General features: G+C 40.7%; 1 long non-coding RNA gene across 1 annotated transcript in view; it reads right to left on the bottom strand.

Moving 5' to 3' along the window:
• Window positions 1–1555: 1555 nt before the first annotated feature.
• LOC102380895 overlaps window positions 1556–26383 on the bottom strand; it is a 137783-nt gene continuing 112955 nt past the window's right edge. The window contains exons 2-3 of the long non-coding RNA XR_001358024.1: window positions 5309–5468; window positions 1556–1669 (exon numbers count right to left, since the gene is read on the bottom strand). This is a non-coding gene — a long non-coding RNA (uncharacterized LOC102380895). The remainder of the gene's footprint in view (window positions 1670–5308; window positions 5469–26383) is intronic.

Genomic DNA, 26383 nt, shown 5'->3' with positions numbered 1-26383 from the left:
TCTGAACAACCACGTGAGTTGTTCCAGCTGGCGGGGCCCAAGCCAGTGAATCCATCCATAAATCAAGCCGGCGGGAAAAGGGTACATCTCGGATTGCGCTTGGTGATGGGAAGAAGGATCGATAGGTGATCAGTCTATCGATCAGCTAGCCGCAAGTCAGATCTCTTTAGAGGCACTCTGCAGAGTGCTCAGAGTTCTTCGACTTGGGCAGAAGTCGCGCAAATTTTTAAACGGCCAGCAAGCCAATTACTAGCCGCCACGTGTGAATAATTTAGAACTGGCCAATAGCGGGACACAAATTTGCATTCGAATAGCGGGAACTCTTTGCACCGTGCATTTCTGTGCTGCAAGGAAGAAATGCACCCTGCAAAGAAGCCTACAAATTGGCGGGAACTCTCTTGCACCGAGGTTTTTCTGTGCAGCAAAAACCTTCACTGTGCAAGAGGCTTCTCATGTGGCAAGAAAATCCCATGGTGCCGAGGCACCAAAATCACTGGGTTGTGACATACTATACCAAGAATATTAGTCAGTTGCCATTCTCCCAATATTACCTGAAAATAATGGCACAGGGCTATAATAATTAACTTTACACCATCAGCCAATTCACTCAGGATATTTACAACAGCAGCCATTCTCAACCCAACTTCTTAAAGAGCCACATATTCAAATACCTTCCCCCATGCCTGAAAACTCAGTCTTTCCTAGCATTTCTTTCCTGAGACACACCAGTGCAATCCAGCGAAGTAGGGCTGGCAAGCCAGTCAATTGACCGGTCAAATATTGTTAATTGACTTGTCAATTGACTACATATTTCTTGAACAGTCAAAGATTATACCAATTTTACAAAAAAACTACATTTTTGTTGTTTTCTTGGCAGAAATACAATTTTGAATTGCTTTTTGACATTTCTTAATGGAAAAATTGTGCTTTTTCTGTGTATTATATGGACCTATTGGCAATTTTTTTGACATTTTTGACCAATATTTGGCCAGTCAATTAACCAGACTTTATTTGACCAGTAAAATACCCAACACTACAGTAAAAACCAAATAAATCTGATGCAATTCAAAACATAATTCAAGCTGAGCCTTCCATCAGCATAGCCCAAAGGTGAAGTCAAGAGAAGCCTACCTGGAATTAACTTAGATGTGGAGTTTCTTGATATGTACAGTTGGAGATGATTATGTATGTATTTCCTGGGTGACCACTTTTTTTTTTTCCCCCCCACTATTCCCCAACTACTTTGGGCATTCTTCAGCCAAGTGTTGAAGTGACCGGATAACCCGGAGCATGTCAGAACATGCTTGCACTACATGGGCAAAATTGTATTCACTCCTTAAGACACATGGCCTTAAAGGCTTCCTCATCTAAACTGGACAATATACATATACACATATATACATACATACATACACACACACACACACACACACACGTCTCCAGAAGCAGTTCTTTTTTTTCTGCCTCAGATAAAAAAAGAAGATGAAATGACTGAATTATCAGCATTTATTTATTCTTTCCAATGTCTATAATGTTGATAAACAATAATGCCCTTAAGTGGGGCATGAACATACTGCAGCATATGGAAATTGAAACGGAACATGTCCCAACTGAGACGACTGTGCTGATGTCCACAAAGATGCAGGCTATTTCTTTTAACAGCTGCCTCCTACAAGTGAAATGATAACAATGACCATTTTAATAGCTCACTGTAGCATTTTTTTTTTTTTTATAAAGAAAGAAATGATAAAAGCTGATTTTTTTTTATGATTGTGATCTTTTTGCACAGACTGTCTTATTTAAAAAATATTGCATTTTCTAAATTGCTTTAAGTAATTAAAGCAGAGAAGTATTATCTGCAGCTTTAAATGCAAGTTTCTAAATCCCCAAATAGCACTGTGTCAACCATATTTAAAGGGCTGAATTCACAAAACAGAAGCTGTACTTCCTTATCTTAAACCACACAAGTCAAAACACCCTGAAGGCTCTTTCATACATTATAGAAAACACCCACTGATGTAAAATAAACCTTTTGAATTTATGTTTCAAATTGTGATTATTAGTAGTATGGGAATTCTAACTGTAAAAAACCCAATCCAAGACAACATGCTTGTTTGCATATATAGATAATTAACACACACAGGTCAAAACCATAGAATGTGTTTGCATTAAGGGGCTGTTGCTTATTTCATTTTCTTTAAATGATGATACAGAAATTTGAAAGAAAATAAAGGGGGAAACAATAGCCTTTTAATTATTCTTTTATTATCAGTGTGGTTGCAGGTACTAGAAAATTCAATTGATTATCTGACTAACCAACCACCATTGCTGCTAGATGGCAGTGGGCATGAATACACGAGATATTTACTGTGGAGTTGCCTAATTAGCTCCACAGTAAAACATCAGTGCCTACATGTGCAGCTCGTTCTGCAATGAGGCACCCTTGTGCCCCAGCCAGCCTCTCTGCAACACAATGAGCCAGGATGGAGAAGCCCAGGCCTGGCAAGCTTACCTACAGGGCTCCTTGCCAGCTGGAGTTGCTCCACCTCAGTTCAACAGTTTAATTTAAATTAGGCTACCTCAAAATACATTTTCTGGCCTATTAGATTTCAATTTCTTCATGGACTACCACGAAAAAAAAATACATCTTATAGTGGCACTCCAAGTTTTGGGAGCTAGTCTCACCAGTTGCTGTTGAGAAGCATCCTGTATGGATATCATTCTTAAAAGGAACACAAATGTTTCTGAAAATCTTCAGGACCTTTGCATTCTTTTGTACACTGGTATGTGGTGTGTTCTCATAGCAAGTTACCACCAGAAACTGGAGTTAGGTCCTTTTTAAAAGAGCCTCATCCCCCAAAGTAACATTCCTAGAGCAAAATCATCTTGTGACATTAGTTATCTTTAATACCACATGATTCAGGGGTGACCATGTCACAGCATGTGTGCCACAAGTGGCATGGGCATCCTCTGCATGTGGGGCGTGGAAGATTGGGGAGGGAACAAAGAATACAGTGAGACAGAGGGAAGGGAGGTAAAAGCAGGACAACATATCAGGCAGGGGAAGGGGATTACAGTGGCATTCAGGGAGAGTATTTGGTTTATTTTGTGGTGCACCTGCCAGAAAAAGTTGACTCCTCTGCTGATATAAAATTCTTGATGTCTTCCTTCAAGCAGAACTTAGATGCTGAAAGGGAGCTGTTTAAAATCATGCTCCGATAGTCTCTCAAAGAACTACACAGCAAATACTAATTTTTGTCTAATTATTTTTGCTTGTGTCAACAATCAATTTGTTTTATTTTAAGATATCTGTAACCATATCTCTAGGTAGCTTCAAAATGCAGGCAAGTTGCCCTCTGTTCTGCTAGGAGTATTGAAACACTATGCCTGGAAAAATTAGTGAAAAATAATGGAACCATATGTTGCATGTGAATTGCAGGAAAATAGGGCTAGAAGTAACCTCAGGATATCATCTAGTCCAACCCCTATTCAAGATAGGACCATCCCTATATAAACTGTTTGTACCCTATTTATCTAGCTTATTCCAAACAAAATTGTACAAACAAGCCTCTTGTGAAACTACTAAGCCAAATGCCTGAATTTTTTTTTTAAAAAACACCCTCTATCTTGCCACATATAAAGCAGGGATAATGGCGCACAGTGTTTTACCACTATAAGGACAAGAAGTCATAATTTAAAATACACTTGAGAGACCCGAGAAAGAGGCTCATATACCCTGCTAAAGAGGAAAGTCAAAACTCCTACAGTTCATGCCAATCTTGCTGTGGGGTAAAATTACTTCCTCATCTGAAATGCAGTAATCAGTGTGTCTCGTAATGGAGGAGCAAGACCCTCTAGCCAGGGAACTCCGGCTTTAGTCTGAGCAGAAGCATGAACTCATCTCAGTCAAAACTCCTGCTTTGGCTATCATCAACACTAGATGCTTCTTATTAGGACAGTCAAAAAAATCCTGACAACCTGCAGCAACAGGACAGTAAAATATTCCTTCCTGGTCCCATGTGGCAACCAGCAAAGCCCAAAAGCATGGGAAAACCACTCTTCTGCAATCTGAGAACCACGATCACAACTCCATGCATCTCATACCTTAACTGGTCCTGTCTTATTTCCATGTCTCTGGGGAGCAAAACTCTTATGATTTCCAAACAGTGTGTTTGTGGGTTTCCTGGGCTTCTGACATTTGCTCTGCACAACACACACCTACTCCTATCACCTCTGACCAATGTTTATCTAACCTCTTCTTGAAAACCTCCAAAGAAAAATTTTACAACTTCCCTAGACAGTCTATTCCACTGCCTCAGTGTTGTAACAGTGAAGAAAAAAAAATCCTGATATCCAACCTAAACCTGCTTTGCTACAATTTCAAGCCATTGTTATGCAGTGAGGAAGAAAAGGTGTGTTCTTCTTTATGGCAGCCCTTCAGATACTTGATGACTACTAGCATGTCCCCTATTAACTGCTTTTTCTGCAACCTAAATACATGTAGTTCTCTCACTGTCTACCCATACAGTTTACCTTCAAAACCCTTTATCATCTTTGTAGCTTGCTCCTGGACCCCTTCTAAGTTCTCCACATCCTTTTTAAAATGATGACCCCAAAACTACACACAATACTAAATGAGGCTTAATGAGAACCAAGTAGAGTGTCACTATCACTACCAGCTCCTGTGACTTGCATCTAATTCTCATGTTGATGCAGCCCAAAACCTTGGTTTGCAGCTGCATTACATTGCATGCTCGCATTGAATATGCCACCCTTGAGATCCTTCTTCATAGTCGTGCCACCCAGCCAGTTCATACCTATTCTGTACTGGTACTTTTTATTATTCCTCTCTAGGCACCTTGTTGGGTTTTGGTTGTTGTTGTTTTTTTTTTTTTTTGGGGGGGGGGGGGGGGGGGGTTTTTTGTGGGTGGGGGGGGGGGGGGGTTGCATTGAATGTCATCCTGTTGTCTCTAGACCAGTTTTTCAAGCTATCAAAATCCTTCTGATCCTATTCTCCAGCGTGTTTACAAGCCTTCCCAGTTTCATGTTATCTGCACATTTGCTCAGGAAGCTACATATTCTAGTACCAGCATCATTAATGAACACATTAAACAGGACAGACCCCTGTTGGAACTACTAAAAATAACTCCTGTAGATATTGACATACATGTTTTCAACCCTCACAATCCCTACAGTTTTTAGTAGCATCATTTCAGGGAAGTGTTTGACACTAATTTAACATTTTCAGTGAATATAATGCGTTCCTATAAGTTTGAATGAAATCTTATTAATTCTAACAAGTATTTACTTCGTATTATCTTGTCGCGTGCCTCATGTTTGACGAGAAGGGACTCTCTCTAAAACCTCAACCACTCAGTTCTTGGCCTCTTCACTTATATTGTCAAACATTGGCAGATCGGTGACAACTCTCATGCATTTGTGTACAACTGGAAAGCGTCTCCAGAAATCTAAAGGAAATCACTATGTTAAAGAGAAAAGAAACCACAAGACATTCCACTGATAAAGTGGCAAATATTGAGGTGGCACTATGAAGATAATAAGTCTTTTACTAACAACCACAACAATAGCAAGCAACCATTAAAAAAAAGCAAAACAAAACATACAACAGTTATAAAATACTCCTGCAATTATATGCACTCAATTGGGCACTAACTATTATGATTTTAGAGGCTGCAGCTCTACAGATGGGTCTTTGTGTAATTTTCACATAAGAGTTATATTTATCCATATGACATTGACATCTCTCTAATTAGGAGTAGGTGGAATTTTATTCTGCTCCATAGAAGACAAGTGCTGTTTATAAGGGAAACAAATAGTTTTGAATGCCATAAGTATCTTTTGAGCACTTTTTGATTTCAAGATGGTTCTTTCTATAGAGTTTCCATGTATAAAACTAAGATATTAGATTTTATGCATATTCTTTGCGGTTGCTGGAAATGTTCCATTAGAGGGTCAGTCAGAGCAAACATTAAATCCTAGATAGCAGAAAGATTTGTATAAAGGCCTTTATGTGTTACTTAATTGTTAGTGGTTAGCACCAAAATTGTTTACATATGACTTTTTGCCTCCTTCATTTTTAATATTTGAAGAGACTGGGGAATTAATGATGTGTGTAATAGTAGATTATTTGAACTGCATTTTGCAAACTTAAGTCTAAATTAACTAAAGTTGTCTTGTTCCCAATAGGATTAACCCAAGAGTTTCATTTCAGTCAATATTTTCTAGAAGGGTCAATGTACATTGATGATATCAACTGAAACTGTAAGTCAGTTGACAAAATGGGTCTGATTTATTGTAATGGAACAGGTTGTAGGCAGTGCCCTAATGGTTAGGCCACTGACAAAAGGCAGGAGTTAGGTGCATTGTTTAAAACATGGGCTGAGCCTGGGTGTAGCAGTCAAGTTACCAGATCCAAATAGGAAACCTCAGGGCAGAGTCCAAAACAGACCCGGGCAAAGTTCAGGAGGCTGAGAATGATTTATTAGAGCCAGAGAGAAATCCAAGGTTCAGAGTGAGAGTCTGGGAATATGAATCCAAGTATGAATGACTGGTGCCTCCCGAGACTTGGGGGGTGGGGGGGGGGCGCAGTTTGTGGGTGGCAGCATCAGCGGCTGTCTGGCAAGCAGCAACCGCCTGCAGAAACTGCTGCCATCAGCCAATCTCCGGGGGGGCATATGCCCACCCTGTGCCTCCAAGGGAAAACCACAAGCTGGAGTCCAGAAACAAAGCCAAGCAGTCAGGAACTAAGAAAGCCAGAGAACACAGGAATAGAGTCTTACCAAAACAGACCTTAAATCAGAAGAGCTGGCTGGCCAGGAGTTTGTTGCTATAATGGAGGAGCTGATCTCCCATCAGCCAGTTCAAAGCCCTAGACAACTGCCAGCTGAAGTCATTAAATGGGTTAAGGCTGCCAGTCAAAGGTCCAGGCAGATATGGCCCCCTAGGTAATTAGCCCAGGACGGGCTTTCCTTTAGGGCCCTTGACACAGGATTCTATCACCAATATGGGCTTTGGGCCCTTGCTGATAGGAAGTTGACCTGTCATAGTAAACTCTGTGCACACCTATATGCACGGGCAGGCCAGTGTACGGGATGTGGTATCTGAGGATTAAAGAGCTATCCCCATGCATTCCCCAAGCCAGCCTTGATGGTGCTCTTATGGTAGAGACCTTATCACAACTGAGAACTGATGAAACATTGGCAGACTGTAGTAACTAGCCTTAGATCTCTTTAGAGACAAGCTAAATCTTTTTGTTTCTCCTGTTCAAATTACATCTAGGGGTATGCATAAAGAGTTGTGCTTGTCTTTATTATACTTTTTCATTAGAACTTTCTGGAAATAATTTTAATGAGAAAAATATAGAACAGATTAAAAATAAAAACAAAACAAGGAAAAAGAAAGTTCAGATTCTCCATAGGGGAGCCCAGGTAACAGGCTATATTTGAACATACAAAGTAGCTGCTTCAGAAGCAGGGAGGTCTAGCCTCTGGCTAGAGGCATAACAAGTCAGCCAGGCACCTAGGGCAGCTGCAATGCACAGAGGCAAGAACAACTTCCAGCTGCCAGGGTGCCACTGGTGTGATCCTGAGGCTACAGAAGCAGCTGCTATTTTTTCACTCCTCCCCACTCCCCTTGCAAATCAGTACCTGGGGCTGCTGCCCTGGTTACTCTGCCTTAGTTGTGCTACTGTTTCTGGCCTTAAGAGTAAAGTGAACTATACTAGGTACATATAAAAAATGTTATAAAATCCTTTGATTCTCACAACGGACGCTTGGCTTTTTTTTATCCTGTAAACTTGATTAGTAGAATACAAATACGGGAAATTAAAGGACACCAGTAACCCGAGTGTCATAGTTATAATTATTGCCTTAAAATGCATCCATAAGTTAGTGTACTTCATTTTTTATACTATACGGGTGGTAAGGAGTACATTTTTATTCTTGTTCCTGTTTATCACTCCTCCTTTTCTCTGCCCGCTGTCTTTTCATATATGTCACTCTTCCCTTCTCCTCTCCAGGTTTCTCTCCCCATTTTTTCCTGCTTATTTCCAGCTGCCCTATTTAGATCTATTATTCAGGCTTTAACACAGTCTACAGTCTTCCCTGTATAATCTTTAATTATTTCTTTCTCTCCGTTTGTACAAGACACAAATGACATTTTGAAATATTTTTTCAATAGTTTTGATTTCACTGTTTTTAATTATTTAGTCACGTTCGATGCAAAGAATGTATAAGCCACGACACTTCAGGAATAGGAAGACATTCACATCTAAAGGCCATGATTACAATTGGGGTGATAAAAGTTTTAATTTGGAGAGACACCCTCATTTAGAAGAGTGGGGAATTAAGAGATGGTTGCTCAGGCAGTAGCTGTTAGTTGGTTAGAGAGCAAAGGACTGCAGAATCATGCCTATTTCTTTACATTTAAAGTTTGCATTTTTTTTTCTCATGTATTGTCTTAACTGAACCTGGTGATGACTACAGGAACTGGTCCAAGTTAGACAGTGGGGCTACGTACAGATATCCAAAAAGCCCAGGGTGGAATTTATCTTAGTTATACATTATTCTGGTGTAGTTTAGATCAGTAGCAAACAAAGCACATTTGCCCTTTAGTGGAGGTGGGAGAAGGGAGGGGGAAATCTTAGACTGGGTTCCACCATTTTTAAACCAGACTGTGTATGCTGAACTTCTGTTGTGATACAGGTATAGACTGGTTTCCCATCACTTATACTGGTAAAAATGTAATGTCTATACCTGGCTGTTCACCATTTACTTCAATGGGATTACACAAGGGTACAGGATTATGTTATTTTATGCTAAAATTATGTTACTTCATGCTAAAAATGAGACAAGAGTTTATCTATAGATATATATCTATACAGATATCTAGATTTAGATCTATCAATCTCACACTCAGCAAAATGCACTCTTCTTCATCCCCTGAAATTGCAGGCGTGGCTTTTTGTCATAGATGGCCCTGTAAGGTCTCACTCTTCTCTGCTTACAGGAGAAATCAGATGTGGGTGATACATTAGTCCATTCTAACATACAGCAAAAAGGAGATAAAGGGAACCATTTTTTTATCTTAATGTGGAGAAGTCAACTATCGATTTGGGAACTGTTTGGGAATGAAATAATGTGAATGGGGGACAGATACTGGAAGAGCTATTGCAGTCACATACTGAAATGAACAGGCAATGGAGTTTGTTCTCTAACTTACTAAAGGTCCCTCTGGATTGTGATGTATTGTAAAAGCATTTAGAGTCTGAAAAACAAGAATTGCTGAACATAAATCAAATGCATTAATACCTGGAATTTATATAGCTCCTTTCATCTGAGGATCTCAAGTGCTTTACAAACATTAATTACTAATACCCCTGCAAGCTGGAAAAGCTTTATTGTGCCATTTTTTATTGCTTGAGGTCTACAATGCCTAAAGTCACATAGGAAGTTAGTGACAGACTCTGGCAGAGAACCCAAAATCCTCAATTCCCAGCCAAAGATTTGTCTGAGTATGTAGCCCATCGGGTTAGCATTATTAGACACAATGGTATTATAAACAACCGGTCTCAAGGGACCTATTTGGCTAGCATCCTGTCTGGCTACCTCTAGTTTCCAGGCTCTATGACAAAGTACCCATTTACAGTGGGTACAGTGGGAGTCCAGAAATGGATCCAGGATTTTACAAAGGGGGGGGGGGAAGGGTGCAGTTGGGTGCTGCAGGGGTAGCTGCACACCTGCTCCCAGCCTCCTGCTCCCCCTCTCCACACTGGGCTAGGTAGACCTGACCCAGGAGCAACAACCAGGGACTTAAGTCCAAAAGAAGGGACTTCTACCTTCTCCTCTGGCTGACAGGCATGCCCCCTTCCATTTCCTCTTCCCCTGCCTGCCACTGATGGTGTCTGTGCTGTTCCACAGGTGAAGGGAAGCTCTTGCCCTACTCCAGCCAGGTTATGCGGGGGCCATACTCAATTGGAATTGCAGCAGGAGTGGAAGTGGTGGGTGGACACTTTCCCTGTTCCTGTCCCAGCTCCTGGGTTGGTAGGGAATACCCAGAGGGAGCAGGTAGGGATGGAAAAATGCATCCAGCCCCTTCACAGCCCCCAGAACAGCACTGACACTGGCAGTGGCAGGCAGGAGAAGGCAGAATGGAAGGCAATGCACCTTTGAGTATAGAAAGGAAGGGAGGAAGGATTTTTCTTCTTCTTCAGGCTGATTATGCTCCTAGGTGCTGCTCCTACAGCATGGTCAGAAAGGGGATGTGGTTGTACTACTGCACCCCTTCTGGATCTGCCCATGGCAAGGTGAGCTGTCACATTTAATGACAGGATATAGCTAATTGCATAAAAAATGTAGATAAAGAAACAAAAATTATGAATGATATTTAAATAATACAGAGGTTCTTATAACTAGGGATCTACCTAAATCCCACTGAGGCAAAAGAAAAATCATAGGCAGCTTATAGTGACCATTTTCATGGTCTTTTTATGGTGACCCCATCACCCCACCACTGAATGTTCAAGAAGACTGCCCATCATGCAGCCTGGCCTCTTGCTGCTGATTGGCAGAGAGGGGTAGAGCCGTATGATGGGCAGCTGTCTTGGTCAATCAACAGTGAGGGGTATGGAGTGGCTGCCATCTTTGCTGCTCCCCTTCACGTGGGTGGCTTCCCTCCCACCTCTGGCAGACTACAAGGCTGGGCCGCAGTGACCCCCATGACCTCTGTCTCCCACTGGGGAACCAGAATTTTAATTTTAGGTAGCTTTTTATTTTCCTGACGATTCACCACGATTGCCATTTTTGCAGGCTTTGCAGAAACTGTTGGGTTTTTTTTCATGGTTTCTGCAAAAAACATAAAATTGCAAATAGAGTAGATCCCTAAATACAATAGCATATAAGCACATACTGAACTTTGCCCTGTTCAGCAAATCACTAACACATGAAGTTTATGAAACTTAGGCTGATACTTCTGTGTTTTACTGAATGGGAAATGAAATAGGATCATTGCTTTCCTGAACAGAAAGACTTCACATGTTAGAAAGGAAAAAGAAAAAACGAAACAAAAACAGAAGTTGTGTGTTTAATAACTAATTAATGATCCTAAATAACTATTCACCACATGTTCAAGAATAGTATGACATTCAGAAGAATTTGTTTCACATCTGTGAAAAATACTTTGTCCACCTACATATGACTAAAGGAAACAATAGTGCATCAAAATGCTCTTCTTCCTTCCTACAGTGTTAAAATGTGTCTCTGGCATTCACTGAAGGCCATAATCCATCATTTTTTCTCTCAGCTTAATATTTTTTTAAATAGGTATATGCCCCCTAGCACAGAGTGCACAAAAACAATACTATCTTTTACACAGAACAAGTCCATCAAATTCTCTCTCACTTCATGTTTTAAAAGCCATTATATCCCCTGCAAATGCATATTCACACATACAATATAATATGTATTATCTAAGTAGTATCTAACAATCTGTTTTCCCCCAAAATAAGTTGCAATTAAAAACACAGCTTACATAGATCTGAAATGCAGATTCATTTGAGACTGTCAATAATGTTTGTCCTTCAGGCCAGGATTCAAATGTCAAGATGTAGCACAAGTCTTTTTTAGCAGCCTCCTCATTTTTATATAGATGGAATATAGAGTTGCCTTTAGCTCTGAGCATCTTAAAAAAAAAAAAAAAAAAAAAAAAGGAGTGGCTGTCTGCCTGTCATCTTTTTGACTCCCATTTCTATTTGAAAAAACACAATGTGGGTTTTTTAAAATAATGGCCTTATACTACAGTAATAATGTGCCAGAGAGAGAGAGTAGATACTGTGGTACATAATATATCCATGTTACACCTACACACATAAGTTAATATTTAGCCCATCAAATTATTTCAGCTACAACAATCATTCCTCAGTCTAAATATTGGGGAAATGCTTATTATCCCAATACCATAGTATGTTAATTATTGATAAAAGTTGAATTTTAATGGCAACCAATGTAGGTAGGTAATATAATGATACACACTTAGTGAGTTCATACATGTACAGCACACACAAGCAAAAGCAAATCCTATACAGACCTTTATCCAGTCAGTGAAATCTTCTATCTTTAGAATGGATTCACATAATCTACTTCCTTCTAAGCAGGCAGACATATTACATTTAAATATATTCAATAGTGTCAGACAGCGATGACTTTATGCATCCAAGCCCTGCTTTATAACAAGAGAATTCACACTTGGCAGTATTAGTGGAAGTTTCAAAACCCCTAGCACTGAAACTATGGCTGTTGACAGCTTCTAGACCCATTAGAGAAAATCATGATGTTTTAGTCTACGCAAGACTAGAATAAGCCTTCCCTGAATTGATGTCATTATATAATGTTATACTTGACCTTTGGCATTATATAACTGCAGGAGAATGCCTAGTTTTCTTGTTTGCATTATTAGGGTTGTGTATTATTAAATCTCCTTTATAATAGACTCAGGCTTTTATTCTTCATTCTCATTAAAATATAGATGCCTACATATGCAAAGAACCATGCTTTTTCCATCTATTTTAAACACAGTGCCTTAGTAAGCACTTCTAGCAAGTGGAGAAAATCTTTTTATTATGCAAAATTTTGCAATGCACATCAAATGGTATATAATAAGGTCAACATTTCCTTTTCAGTAGCTGGAGTTTCACTATTGCATTTTTATTTTAAAATTACTGTAGAGCCCAAGAAAGGTGTCAAATTGCCAGTGCTCAAGTCTTAAGTTTATCCAGGAAATGGATAGGGTATGAATACAGAAAAAAAAACAGGGGTTCAAGTATGATGCAGCCTGGAGAGTGTAAAAACATATTTTTTCTAAATGTCTTACTAATGTCTCTTGCAGAATTTGAAGGGCTATTATCAAGAGTTATTGCCATATTGTATTAATCCCTGACATCTCAAGTTATCAGTTTTTACTTTGTGTTATGGCCAACAGTTATACTTAAAATTAAATACCAACCAAAGTTTAGAAGTTAGTTTGAAATATAAATACAGTAATATTTAATAATTTTACTTACTTTGCTTTAACTTTGACTATAAAGTATCTCTGTAGGATATGTTCATTTTAATACAGCTTTCACATGCAATTTCTGCTAAAATCAAACCAAGCTCCACTAGTGAAAATAGTCCAAGTCCTAATTTCTTGCTCAAATTGTAAATTTTACAAAAGAATCACAGAAAGTTGGGAAAAGACCTATCATTCCACCTAATGAACCCATTAACATTGCAAATAAACAATAAAGTCATAAAACTGAATTTAAAATATTCATAATAAATTAATTTTAAAAAAATCTTGATTCAGGAATTATTTTAGGAAGAATGCCAAACAAATGAATCCTGTTGAAAAAAGACAAATACATCCATATCATTTGCAAAATGAAAAGAGCACATTTGTGCAAGGATGCTTTTACTGCAGTTTGTATTACCAGATATGTTAAAAGTTGTATATTTTAAAACTATAATAGATAAGATGCAGATATACCTTAAAAATTAACACATTCCTGTATTTTCTCAAAAATATGGTCATGTGCCATTCTTACTCATGTTTAGTAGTTCCTACTCAACCTCCAAATTGTAACTTTAATCAGCACCTTACTCTTTACAATAATCTTGGGTAAGTAGGCTGGCTACTTTGGAAATCTATAAAATAGAGCTGCATGGCATTGGTGAATATATGTTATCGTGATTAAGAAAAATGCAGCAAAAAGTTATCTGTTTGCTTTCCAACCCCCACTTCCTTAAAATTCCGATTTTTTTTTTTTTTGGTTAAAATCAGGTTCACTGAAAAGTGTTAGCATAGAATCAAGAGAATTTGAAACACTATTTGTATAGAACAAAAAGGGGATGGGGGAAATGGACCCTCTGGAGTCATATGAATTACAGAACCATACAGGCCTGTGAGCTAGATTCTCCTGAATTCCATTCACAACCCTGCCACTAAGTAGAGTTTTATATTCCACTTTGACAGAACGAGGCATCCACTTTAAAATTAAACTTGAGCTATCGCTGGGTTCTCCACCATAGTATCTCTTGCACATCCTGGGAGACACTGAAGTGTGATTGTGACCACTACCACCTTGACTTGTACAACAGGGACTAAGCTAGGATACTTTGGAATTAAAACCACATATTTTCAGCTTAAGCTAAAGAACTAGACTCAGTAGCTAGGGACTGTAATAAAATCACTGTCACTGTATTGGAATATGCAGTGGATAATCCAGGTCTCTCTGATAGGTTTCCCATCCCTCTAGAAGAATCCTCGCAACACCTTTATGCCTTCTTCTGTGAACTGCTAAGAGAATGGCTCTCACTTTTTACTGATAGCATGGATCTTAACAGCCTCCAGTCATACACCAGACTTTCCTCCTCACTTTCATCTTTCATTCTTAGTCCACACAATCATTAGATAGATTTGCTGTCTCACCAAATATAATTTGGATTTGCTAAAATGCGTTTGCTTTCATGGAATAAATGGCACACTCAGTGGTTTAAGACTTCTGATATGGTCAGGTCAGATAGGATTTGTGTCAAGCTGCCACTTTGGTTTCAATGTTAGACAGCTGTTCCATGTTCTTGGCTTTCAGAATGACACATTAGTGCCAGGATACCATGGTGTTTGGCAGGCTAGAAAGAGACAGATAGCTGGACTCTAAATCATGATCTAAACAGGCTTATTGGCTTCATTCTTGTTTTTTTACAATAATCTTTTACCTATCTCACCACTCCATTGAATTACAGATGACATATTACTACCATTCTTTCCTATGAGAAACATTAATGTAATAAAAGTTATGTTTCTTCATATCTGTTATGGTTTGCATAGTTGTTTCTCATACTAATAAAGCAGAATGGAAGCAGTCTCTCACAGAAAGATGGACATTGTTGAAGAAATCCAACATAACCTTAGAAGTGCAAGTACAGCCTTCTAGTGCCTGAAGAAATGAATATTTGAAGGTTGTGACATATGATTCAAAACCAAGCTCATGGTTATCGAGCACTCATGATGCCCACCTACTGTATGGAGCTAAGACATAGACAACATACAGGAGACAGCTCAAATCACAAGAGAAGTACCATCAATGCTGCCTGTCTTTCGAATCCAGTGGAAAGACAAATGCACCAACATTACTGCCCTCTCGTAAGCAACATGAACTTTGCTGGGCTGGCCACAATATCTGGATGTCCAACCATAGATTCCCGAAGCAAGTTTTATTCTCCCAGCTCAAGAGGAGGGCAGAGAACGCACTTCATGGACCTTCTCAAAGCCAATGTGAAAAAAATGTTACATCGACATCAACTCGTGGGAAACTATTGCCCAGCACTGCCCTAAATGGAAGTCTGCTGCAAGGATCTCAGTACTTTGAAAACTTACAGCAACAACAGGAGATAGAAAAGCAGAAACAGCATGTCACCGAATGAATTAAGAATCCAGAGCCACCAACCCCACATGGAAACACATGCCTGAGTTGCAAAAATCTGTTGATCCCAGATCAGCCTCATCAGCCATCTTCAGACCCATAGATAAAGCAATTGTAGAAGATAATAATCCTCAACTGTAAGGGATTGCCAAAGTTGATGCTGATTTCTTCCTACAGTCATTTTGATTACTAATTGGTTGATTTAACTATCTGGAATAAACAAACCTCAGCACAGACCTTTGTGGAAAGTCAGTCAGTTCTGAGATGAAGGCAGGGCCATCACACTTGGGTCTTCTGTACAAGAATCTAGAGTTTTAAGTTAAACTCATTCAATTTTATTTAAAAAACCTGATGGGATAAAGGGATCAGCTTAGCCGATATGTTTAATCCTTATTTCATCTTCCCCAGTCTAGCTCTTTTGCATATCTCCAACAGAGGAACTTCATAAACACTCAGATCTGTGAAACAAGTATTAACCTATTGATATTTCCTTGGCATCCATTGAGTTTCCTAAAGGTTATATTGATTATGTTGACAGTGCAGCACAGTGTTCAACAGGGATAGCTTGAAGTGAATATGAAAATGACAGATCTTTTCCCTCAGATATTATTGTTTTAATATCTGCCAATTGATGCAATCTAGTCAATGCCAAATGCACAAATGTTGTTTTTGAGGATTATTACTACGAGCCCCGGGATGTTATATTATGACAGTATCTAGAGACGGGAATTCTATCACAGAGAGGAAGCTATCTTTAATTTACCTTTTGCTTTGGTATAAAAAAATTAAATTGAAGGTTATAGACAGCTGAGAACCCCTTAAAACTAGATTGCCTTGAGAAATGTAGGAGGCTCTCCTCAGGCAATGATTTGCCAATTTTGTGTCTAAAAACCCTGTGACCGAGTCCAAAAATAGTGCCTGATTGCCAGTGAAAAAGGGTTAAGTTCACTTAAGCTTCTGATCCCTCTATAAGGTGGAGAATAAAAGGGGAATTCTTTGGAAGAGCTAATACACCCAAAGATTTCTCTCTGTGAGGATGTATTTTGGTGCCTATAATTATTAAGATTTCTTTCCTATAAATCCATTCTTATAAAAACAAAAGACTTGAAGAAAAAGCTATTGGTTTTTAACCTGGATTTATTGTGCACTTCAGTTGGTTGCCCAGAAAATATAGAGCTTGCATCTCAAATTGACCGCTACAGAATTGTAGAATTGGCATGTCTCTCTGTGAGAGCATCGCGGGGAACAGCAAGAGATGCCAGGAACAGCTGTGCAGCAGCCCACTCTCAACAGATCCCAGAGCTGCCATGCTGTACCCAAGGCATAGCATTTTAAAAGCAGCCTCTCCCTCTGGATTAGAGGAGAAACACTTGGTAGAGCTATTTAGGGTTCAGGTAAGGGGCAGAATGAGGATGATGCCATCAGACCATGGTGTGCTCTTACTCCCAGTATAGCAAGAACCTGGAAGCAATAGTCCTCCAGCAAACTAGAGCTGTAAGCCTGCAAGCTGAGAATGGCTGGAAGGCCACTGAAGAGTGTGATGGGATCCTCCGAAAAGGGGGAAGGCTGACCCCTAGTGAAGCTTCAGAAGAAGCAGAAGTTTCCAGCTGCTGATGCCTGGCAAGTGGACTGTGAGGATTAGTAGGCACAGCCTTATGCTGGACCAGAAAGCAAGGAATCTGGATGAGTAATGAAGTTGATTTGGGGGGGGGGGGACAAGGATCTACTAGGTCCTACTAAACTGCATCTAAAAGGGAGGAGAACTGAAGAGTAAAAGAGGGATGGAAGTGTCCTCACAGCAGCACGAGGCCCTGGACTGTGTTTCGTTAGTCTGCTGTATTTTTTTCTTTTGTCTGTGATGGAGGTTATACCCTTGGAGCAGCCATTATTGAGAGTTGTGTGTGCAGTTGTCCCTTCATAATCAGCCTACATCCAAACCAAGAGTTGTGTGGATTCCACAGAAATTGAAGAGTAGCAGAGACACTGAACATTTCTGGCAAAGTACATCAAATGTGGTTAAGGTGGGGTAAAGGGAAAGTTGGAGCCCCATGAGAAGATTGGCTTACATTTGCTAGTATTACTGTCAGTCCATTTCCTACAACTCCCATGAATTTATGTGTGATAACAGCAAGTCATGGCAAGCAACAGCACTCCATCCGAGTGGTTTGGACTACAACGATTTTGGACCAAATTGCTAGTGGTGTAGGCCTGCCATGTTCTGGCCAGACAGGGGTTGCTGAAGGCCTCCTGAAGTAGAATGCTCTGACACTCTCCTTCTGACATAATACACCAAGTTCTGATTCCAAAATCTTTATCCTTTCCAAATCATTGTCTTCCAAGGATTTGTGATCCATGAAAAGCAATTCATTAAGCTCTTCTAAGCTAATTTCTGTTGACCAAATTCCACAGTATTTCACAGAAATAAGGATGATCCTGCCTTGAGCAGGAGGTTGGACTAAATTACTTTCTATGGTCCTTTCCAGCCATACTTTTCCATGATCCTACAATCAACTCCCCCTTTCCTAAGTATATACAGGTTTATGTCAATATAGCAGTAACAACACATGAGATATTCTGCAGCCAAATTTGCTGTGATGAGATATACCTGAAAAATATTGGTAGCTACCTATGTATCTTCCAGTCAAAGTCAGTCATATCTACAACTTAATTCACTGAGTCATTGTCCAAACCTGTGTGATTACAGGATGTGGATGTAATGCTTACTAATGGGAAAAGCAAAGCTAAAGAAAATATCCAAATAATAAAAATCTGCTACATTACTAATTTGTAGAGAGTTTTCATAACTTGCTACAAAGTAGGAGAAAACCCCGCCCCCCCAAACTACCAACTATAGTTTGCCTCAGATTAATATTAATTTCAACATTTCTTTTTACACTGACAAGTGTAAATGTTTTTTGTAATCTATTTGCAAATCAACCAAGAAGTTTCTGGTAAGTTCTTGTATTTTTTTGTGCTGAAGAAAACAGGTAGAATTGGACTGTAATATTATGCTAAGACCATGCGTACAACAACAAACTTACAGTTATGGTAAAAGTGATAGTGTGTGCGCAGATATTCTGAGCAAGGGTGGTGGTGTTGTATACCAGAGTAGGGATGTATATAAAAGGGGGAGGTAAAAAAAAAAAAAATTAAAAAGGAATAAGAAGATGAACCTAAACCAGGAGGTTAATTAGCTGAAATTCACTTTGAACTAACAGTCTGAATGAGTGAAAGAACAGCACTGATCACTTGTGTGGAATGCAGGCCACTGGGAAAAGGATGACTGTGTCCAGATATGCAATGGGACACAGTCCACCTTATACAACATCTCACAACATGGCATCTGTAGGGTCAAAAATAGCCATAGAAACTCAAGCAGGATTCCTACAAGAATGTTACCAACAAGAGGAAGGTCAGGAAAAGTGAGAGTCCCTTACCAAATGGGGGAGGCAATCTAGTGATAGATGATGAGGAAAAGGCTGAAGCATTCAATGCCTTTTTTACTTTGGTCTTCACAGGCAAGGTGAAGGCTTCCATACTATTGCATCAGGCAGCATGGTTTGCAGAGGGGGTGAGCAGCCTTCAGTGGTGAAGGAACAGGTTAGCGACTATTTAGAAAAGCTGGACATGTACAAGTCCATGGGGCTTAGAGCTACTACAGACCAGTCGGCCTTAACTCAGCCCCGGGAAAAATCATGGAGCAGGTCTTCAAGGAATCCATTTCTAAACACTTGGAGGAGAAGAAAGTAATAAGGAACAGTCAGCATGGATTCACCAAGGGCAAGTCATGCCTGACCAACTTGATTGCCTTCTATGATGAGAAGACTGGCTCTGTGGATATGGGGAAAGCAGTAGATGTGATTGACTTCAACTTTGGCAAGGCTTTTGATACAATGCTTCATGGCATTCTTGCAAACAAGCTAAGAAGTATGGGTTGGATGAATGAACTGTAACATGGATAGAAGGTGGCTGGATTGTTGGGCACAACAGGTAGTTATCAATGGCTTAAGGCCTAGTTGGCAGCTGGTATTAAGTGGAGTGACACAGGAGTCAATCATGGTGCTGGTTTTGTTCCCTATCTTCATTAATGATCTGGAAGAAAGGATGGAGTGAACCCTCAGCAAGTTTGCAGATGACACCAAGCTGTGGGGTATAGTAGAGACATGGCAGGGTAGGGCTATGATTCAGGGTGACTTAGAAAAATTGGAGGATTGGGGCAAAAGAAATCTCATTAGGTTCAATGAGAACAAGTGCAAAGTCCTGCACTTAGGACAAAACAATCCCATACACTATGTACAGGCCTGGGGCACACTGGTTAAGCAGCAGCTTTGCAGAAAAGGACCTGAGGGTTACGGTGAACTATAAGCTGGATATGAGTTAACAGTGTGTCCTTGTTGCCAAGACTGCTAACAGCATACTGGGCTGCATTAGTAGGACCACTGCCAGTACATCAAGGGAAGCAATTATTCCCCTCTGTTTGGCACTGCTGAGGCTACATGTGAATTACTGTGTCCAGTTTTGGCCTCCTGCTACAGAAAGGATGTGTACAAGTTGGAGAAAGTCCAGTGAAGGGCAATGAAAATGGGCAGAGGACTGAGGCACATGACTTCTGAGGAGAGCCTGGGGGAACTGGGCTTATTTAGTCTTCAGAAAAGAAGACTGAGGGGAGGGATTTGATAGTAGTGTTTAAGTACCTGAAGGGGGGTTCCAAACAGTATGGAACTAGACTGCTCTCAATGGTGGCAGATGACAGAACAAGGGTGATGCTCGCAGGTTGCAGCAAGGAAAGTTTAGGTTGGATATTAGGAAAACCTTTCTTACTAGGCAGGTGGTGAAGCACTAGAACAGGTTACCTAGAGAACATGGTTCCCTCTAAGCTGCGTGTGTGTGTGGCCGTGCGCAATTTGAAATTTTGCCATGCACTAACTTTTTAATGCCAGGCACCCTACCAAAGAGGAGCTGGGCTGTGGCTTCCCGGAGAGGAGCTGGGCGCAGAGCCCAGCGGAGGCACCCGGGGCCAGCACAGGACACTTACCGGAGGCAAGTTCCACACTCCTCATGTGGGACAGGCAGCAGCTCCTCCCCAAGCTAAGGTGGGGGTGGGGGCTGGGACAGAGTGCCTCCTCACTCCCCAAGGCTAGGCAGGGGGTGGGGCTGAGGGCTGGCACTGGGGAACTTTTCCACCGGCTCCAGGGAACTGCTCTCCTTCCCAGCCCTGACACCATGTGCCTCCTTGCTCCCCAAGGCAAGGTGAGGTCTGGGGCTGGTGCAGGCTCCACCAGCTCCAGGGAACTGCTCCACTCCCCAGCCCCTTCGGGCAAGCTACTTAAAAAGGATATAGAAGTTGCAAAGTCTTGTATTAGATATTTGCAAGGTTATGTGAAATTCTATTGTAGTCAGTTTTATGAGAAAAGTGAACAAATTGGGAAAATATTTTAAAAGCTTTGAAATATGAGTCAAAAGGTTCTAATCAGCTTTAATCTCTGCTTATATAGCTAGATTTTTTTTAAAAAAATTCAGGAATTGTATATGGGATTGATTAATATATTTCTGTTTAGTACTAGCCTGTTATGTTCTGTTTGTTAACAGTTTGATTTCCTAGGTAACTTCTGTTCCCATATGCTATGTGTGAAATAATAAAAAACAAAATTTGACTGAAAGAAGTTACTGTGTTGAGTTATGACCCTAAAAGGAATCTTCATGGTTACAAAGTGCACAATACACACACAGTACACACACACCAACTGCTGAAACTTCCTTAACCTGACGAAGGGTTTTTCAACCCAAAAGCTTGCTTAATAACTATTCTCCAACCATTTGGGTTGGTCTAATAAAAGATATCAAATTCACCCAAGGAACCTTGTCTGCCTATGTCCTTAGACCAACACGGCTACAACCCAAACCCATGCAGTACTGGTTCTAGCATTAATTTAGTGTAGGGGAAATTAAATGTAGGGGAAATCTCCTCAAAGGAGAAATAAAATGGTGACTGCTTGGGGAGCATCAGCATAAATGCAGGGAAAGAACACATAAATAAGCAGCAAGCAAGAAGGTAATTGTGGCACACGCTGAGGAGGTGGGACCAATTTAGGAACAGACCAAAGTGTCACACTCACGGATCACTACACCTTAGAGGGAACGTTGCTAGAGAGTGGTGGAATCTCCATCATTGGAGGTTTTTAAGCCCTGGCTGGAATTATATAGTTGGGGTGGTCCTGGTTTGAGCTGTGGGCTGGACTAGATGACCTCTCGAGTTCTCTTCCAACCTTTATTTTCTATGATTCTATCGATGAGTCAAATATATTAATAGAAACTCAAGCAATCCATAGCCATTTGTCAGGAAGGGTTGGTGGCTTTGTAACTAAAAAAATCTAGTGAAAGCTACTACAACCTAAACTAGGATTCTTCTACTAGAATGTTCTCATGCATAGAATTGCATTAAGGCTGTTGTATTACTTCTGAACTGCGAGCCTGCCTGAGCCAGAAATAGCATTGCTGGTTTAGTGTAGTGTTGCACATGAACCAGTAGGTTTTGCCTCTTAGGAGAGCTTATAGCTGAGTGCATAGCACCATACAAAGCACCATACAAAGCTCCTGGTCAGTGCCTCTGTAGTGCAGTCTGAGATGGTACATATTTTCTGGGAAAGAAATTTTAAACCTGGGCAAAATCCCATCTTTTAAAATTCTGCCAGGACAACAGGATAACTTTCTTCAAGGGTGGAGTGTTCCAGCCAAATTAAAACATTTCGGGCCTTTAGATCTGCTATTCAACTCCGGTTCAGTTCCTGGTTCTTCTATGGGCTACATGTATGATCATGGGCTGCGTATTTCAAAGTAGTCTGAGGTAGTTAGATGCCCAAATTCTTTTGAATTGTATGCAACATGAACACCTAAGTTCCTTACAGTTTCTTAGAATGCTTTCTAAATCTCTATGTGCTTCATTTCACCATCTGCAAACTGGAATAAAATATACTACCTTCCACCCATTTATTTTCAAACATCCTATTCAGGCTTAAATGTTCTGGACCTGTAACTGCCTGATATACAGGTGCTACCATGATAGGTTCAGGGACTCAAATGTATTTTAATTTAAGACTTATTCTCTTTAACATAGTTCTTTACATATCTTTTTCAAAACTAGAGTATTTAAGTTTCACTTAATGTTTTATTTCTTTCTTTATACATTATTTATTTTTATATATAGTTATGTAACACCATGTATGGGGGGGGGGTGTATACACACACACACACACACACACACACACACACAGAGCTATATATTGTTATAGCAATGTTTTACATTATATATGGGTATGGATCTATACAGACACACGCCTATTACATGCATATTATATATATAGTTAAACACTAAACAGTAATATAGCACTGTGGTTGCACATTCACTTACTGAAAAAAAAAGAAGAAGAAAAAAACTCTAATCCTTTAAAATATGTGGTGGACACAATAAATGATACAACATTTATCATCTGGAAAAGTCATTCTTTTTGACATCTTTGTTATGCAAAGTGACAACACTATTGTACCTGGCAGCTTACATATTACATAGAGAATAATTTATGTATTTAATAATTTACGGTATAATAATGATTTGTGAAAATGAATTATTGATGAAAAAAACTATTTTAAAGGAATAATATATGAACAGTCACTGCTGCATATAATTTTATGTTATTGACAAAATTCACATTAGACTATACACTCTTTTTTAGGATGCAATTGTTTGCTCAGTCAGAATATGTAGACTGCCTGGAATATTGTATATGGTACCACAAAATAATAATAAATACCAGCTTTTGAGCTTCCTCTCCCTCTCTCTCATATTTATTATTATTTTGAGGCAGCATATACAATGTTTCAGGGGGAGACTACACATTCTCTGTGTATGCGTGAGTGGGTATATGTATACATAAACACACACACACACACACACACACACACACACACACAATGTGTAGACTCCTGATACACACACACAATTATATATAGGGACCTGCTCAATTCACGATTTCACGGAAATCATGAAGTCGAGCGTTGTTCATGAAATTGGGTAATGTCTGTAAAATCCACAAAAAAACCCCCACTTACTAAAAATAAAAAGCCAGCTTCCCAGAGGAAACCCATAATCCTCATGGCCGCTGCAGCTTGGCCACACAGACAGCTGAGGGGGCAAAGGGGAAGGGGACTGCCTGATTGAAAGGGAGCAACAAAGATGGCTGCTGCTTCCACTCCTCACTGCTGATTGGGCTGAGTGCTGCCTGCCATGCAGCCGCACCGCTCTCACCAATCAGCAGTGAGAGTCAGGGCCACTGTAGTCTCTTGGCCAGAGGCATGGGAAGGCCCTTTCTGCAATAAGTCTGTAAAAATGTCATCCAGCCCTGCAATCTGCCTGCAAAATTGGCTTCCTGCCTCCTCAATTTGGGTAGATCCCTGTCTATACACGCTGTTCTGACTCTCACTGCTCAGACCTAATGAATACTGCCTTGTTTAACACTATCCTAACTCTAAACTTGGTCAAATAAAAAATGTCACCTGAAGAAATCCTTGCCCCCCGCCCTTCTCTCTCTCTGTCACTCTCTCTCACACACACACACACACACACACACACACACACACACACACACACAGAGTCCATTTTTTAATTCCCACTGGTATGTGCCTGTAGATATCTGATCTAAACTTCTAAGCAGTGTCTAAAGAAAGGACAACAACTAATATGGCTACCAAAGCTTTTTATTTTCAGTCCCAGCATGCTGTGAGCTCACAGGTAAGGAGGGAAGAAACTACAAGTCACTAGTGGGTCAACAGGGAGCCCTGCACAGTCCACTGGTCCTGTAGCAAAACCCCCAGTTTTTTGTTTTGTTTCGTTTAAAAATACATTGCCTCCCCTTCCCTGACCATTTTTTTTTTTTACTTTCTCTCTGCCCTCTGTATTATGTTAAGTCATAGTTAAGTTAAAACATAGGATAAGCTCTTTTATGCTACATTACTGTAACAAGCCCCTTTTATATTTTTAATGTATCATTGTAAATAGTGTTCTATAGTATTGATTTTTACTGTTTTAAATTGTATTCCTATTATGTTTGTATTAATTTTTTACTGTTTTATATTGATATTCTATGATTAAGGCCTGTTTCTGTAAGTTAGCCAAAGTAATGTCAAGTCTCCATCTTGTCTTGTCAAGTCTCCATTTTGTGTCCCCTGCCCAGGCATACCCTATTGTAATTGTGTTGCAACTGACTCATACATACCCCTCCTATTTAAATTGGTTCCTGGATGAATGAGAGTGAATGAGTGTGCTTGAGACATAATGATAGCAGCCATGCAACCTATCCACCCAGAGGCCTTGCCGACAACCTCCTCTGGACAACACCTCACTGGAGAAGACCCTGACTGGCCACTGAGGATCAACTCTCAGCCTGAGATAGATAGCTATCACCCACATCTTCCATCCAAGCAAGGGACCCGAGTTCTGTTTCTACACAGCTTGACTTCAGTCCCTCTACTGAGCCTTTTCCCCTCCTACTGCCATTGTGTGAGTGCATGTGGAAGACAGAGTGTGTGTCTGTGTGGGAACCAAGAGACTTGTGGTCTGTGAATTGCATTACCTGTCTAATAAAATTGATATTTGGGACCCTGAGGTGGCTTTTGTCTTGTTGCAATCCCCACCCTGGGCTCTCCACCCCCCACCCCAGCTTCTAACTCCCTTCCCTTTGCTTACTCCCTGCTCTCTGCTCTCCCCCTCCCCCCACCTCCAGCTTGCCTCCTGGCTCTGTTTTTAACCCCTGACCTGCCTCCCAGCTCTGCTTCCTCCTGGCTCTCAGCTCTCACCCTTGGCATGCCTCCCAGCTCTGCTTTTAACCCCCAACTTGCCTCCCAGCTCCCCACTCTAGCCCTGACCGGTCTCTGCTTCCTCTCAGCTCTACACTCTCCCCCCACCCCTGGCTTGCCTCCCAGCTTCTCTCCGCTCTCCCCAGCCTCAGCTCTCTTCTAACTCCTGACCTGCCTCCTGGCTCCTCTCCTACCCCTGATTTACCTCCTCTCAGCTCTCCGCTGCTTCCGGCTCTCTGGTCTCCTCCTGGCTTTGGCTCCAGTGCTGCCCTCTGCCTCTTTGGTTTACAACCTCCTGGCTTTGCCTCTCTGCCGTCTCTTGGCATCCCGGCTCTGATCCTCATGCTCCCCGCTGCCTCCTCTGCCTGGGGCTCCAAGTGCCCCCTAGTCACCAAGCACCCCAATTACCCTGAAATATCCTCTAGTGTTAAGACACACATCCACTGAAGTGTGTGTTTGTGTATGGACCCATAGTATCATATGTGCAGTTTGTGTGTGTATATAATTTTGTGTCATGCCCTCCTGCCTAATAGCGTGATATTGAGATCCCAAGCATTGACCTGGCATGTGTCAACTCCACAGTCCCCAGGCAAGCCAGGTCTGCACTCCCTCCTTCCTGCAGCAAGTTAACAGAAAAAAGGAAGCTTGTATTTACCTAGAGAGAAAGCATGTGTGCAAATGAGCAAGCAGAAAACCAGAAGCCTGCTGCTAAATTCCCATTGCTCCTGAAAAGAGTAGACATTGCTCTGAGGCATGAGCTGCTGCAAGGAGCAGGCAGCTTGCTTCTTTTTCAACATAACCAAGATCCCAAGGGAAAGGGAGACACTTTACTTTCACTGACTACCAAAAGATAGTAAAGACTGCTGGAAAGCTCTAGACCAGAAAGAAATGCCTTTTGTTCAAGCTGCCCAATGCCACAGCACTACAGCATGCCATCTGAGAATATGGACACTTCGCAATACAATCCACTAAATGAATCTAAGGGAGATGGTCCTGGAGTGAAATAGTGTGCAGCTATCTTTTTATAAACATGTATTATTTAACATGAATGTCTTCTTT

Source organism: Alligator sinensis, unplaced genomic scaffold (assembly GCF_000455745.1).
Source record: "Alligator sinensis unplaced genomic scaffold, ASM45574v1 scaffold485_2, whole genome shotgun sequence".
In the NCBI taxonomy this organism is placed as follows: Eukaryota; Metazoa; Chordata; order Crocodylia; family Alligatoridae; genus Alligator; species Alligator sinensis.
The sequence above is the reverse complement of the archived record's forward strand: the minus strand, read 5'-3'. Positions and strand labels throughout refer to the sequence as shown.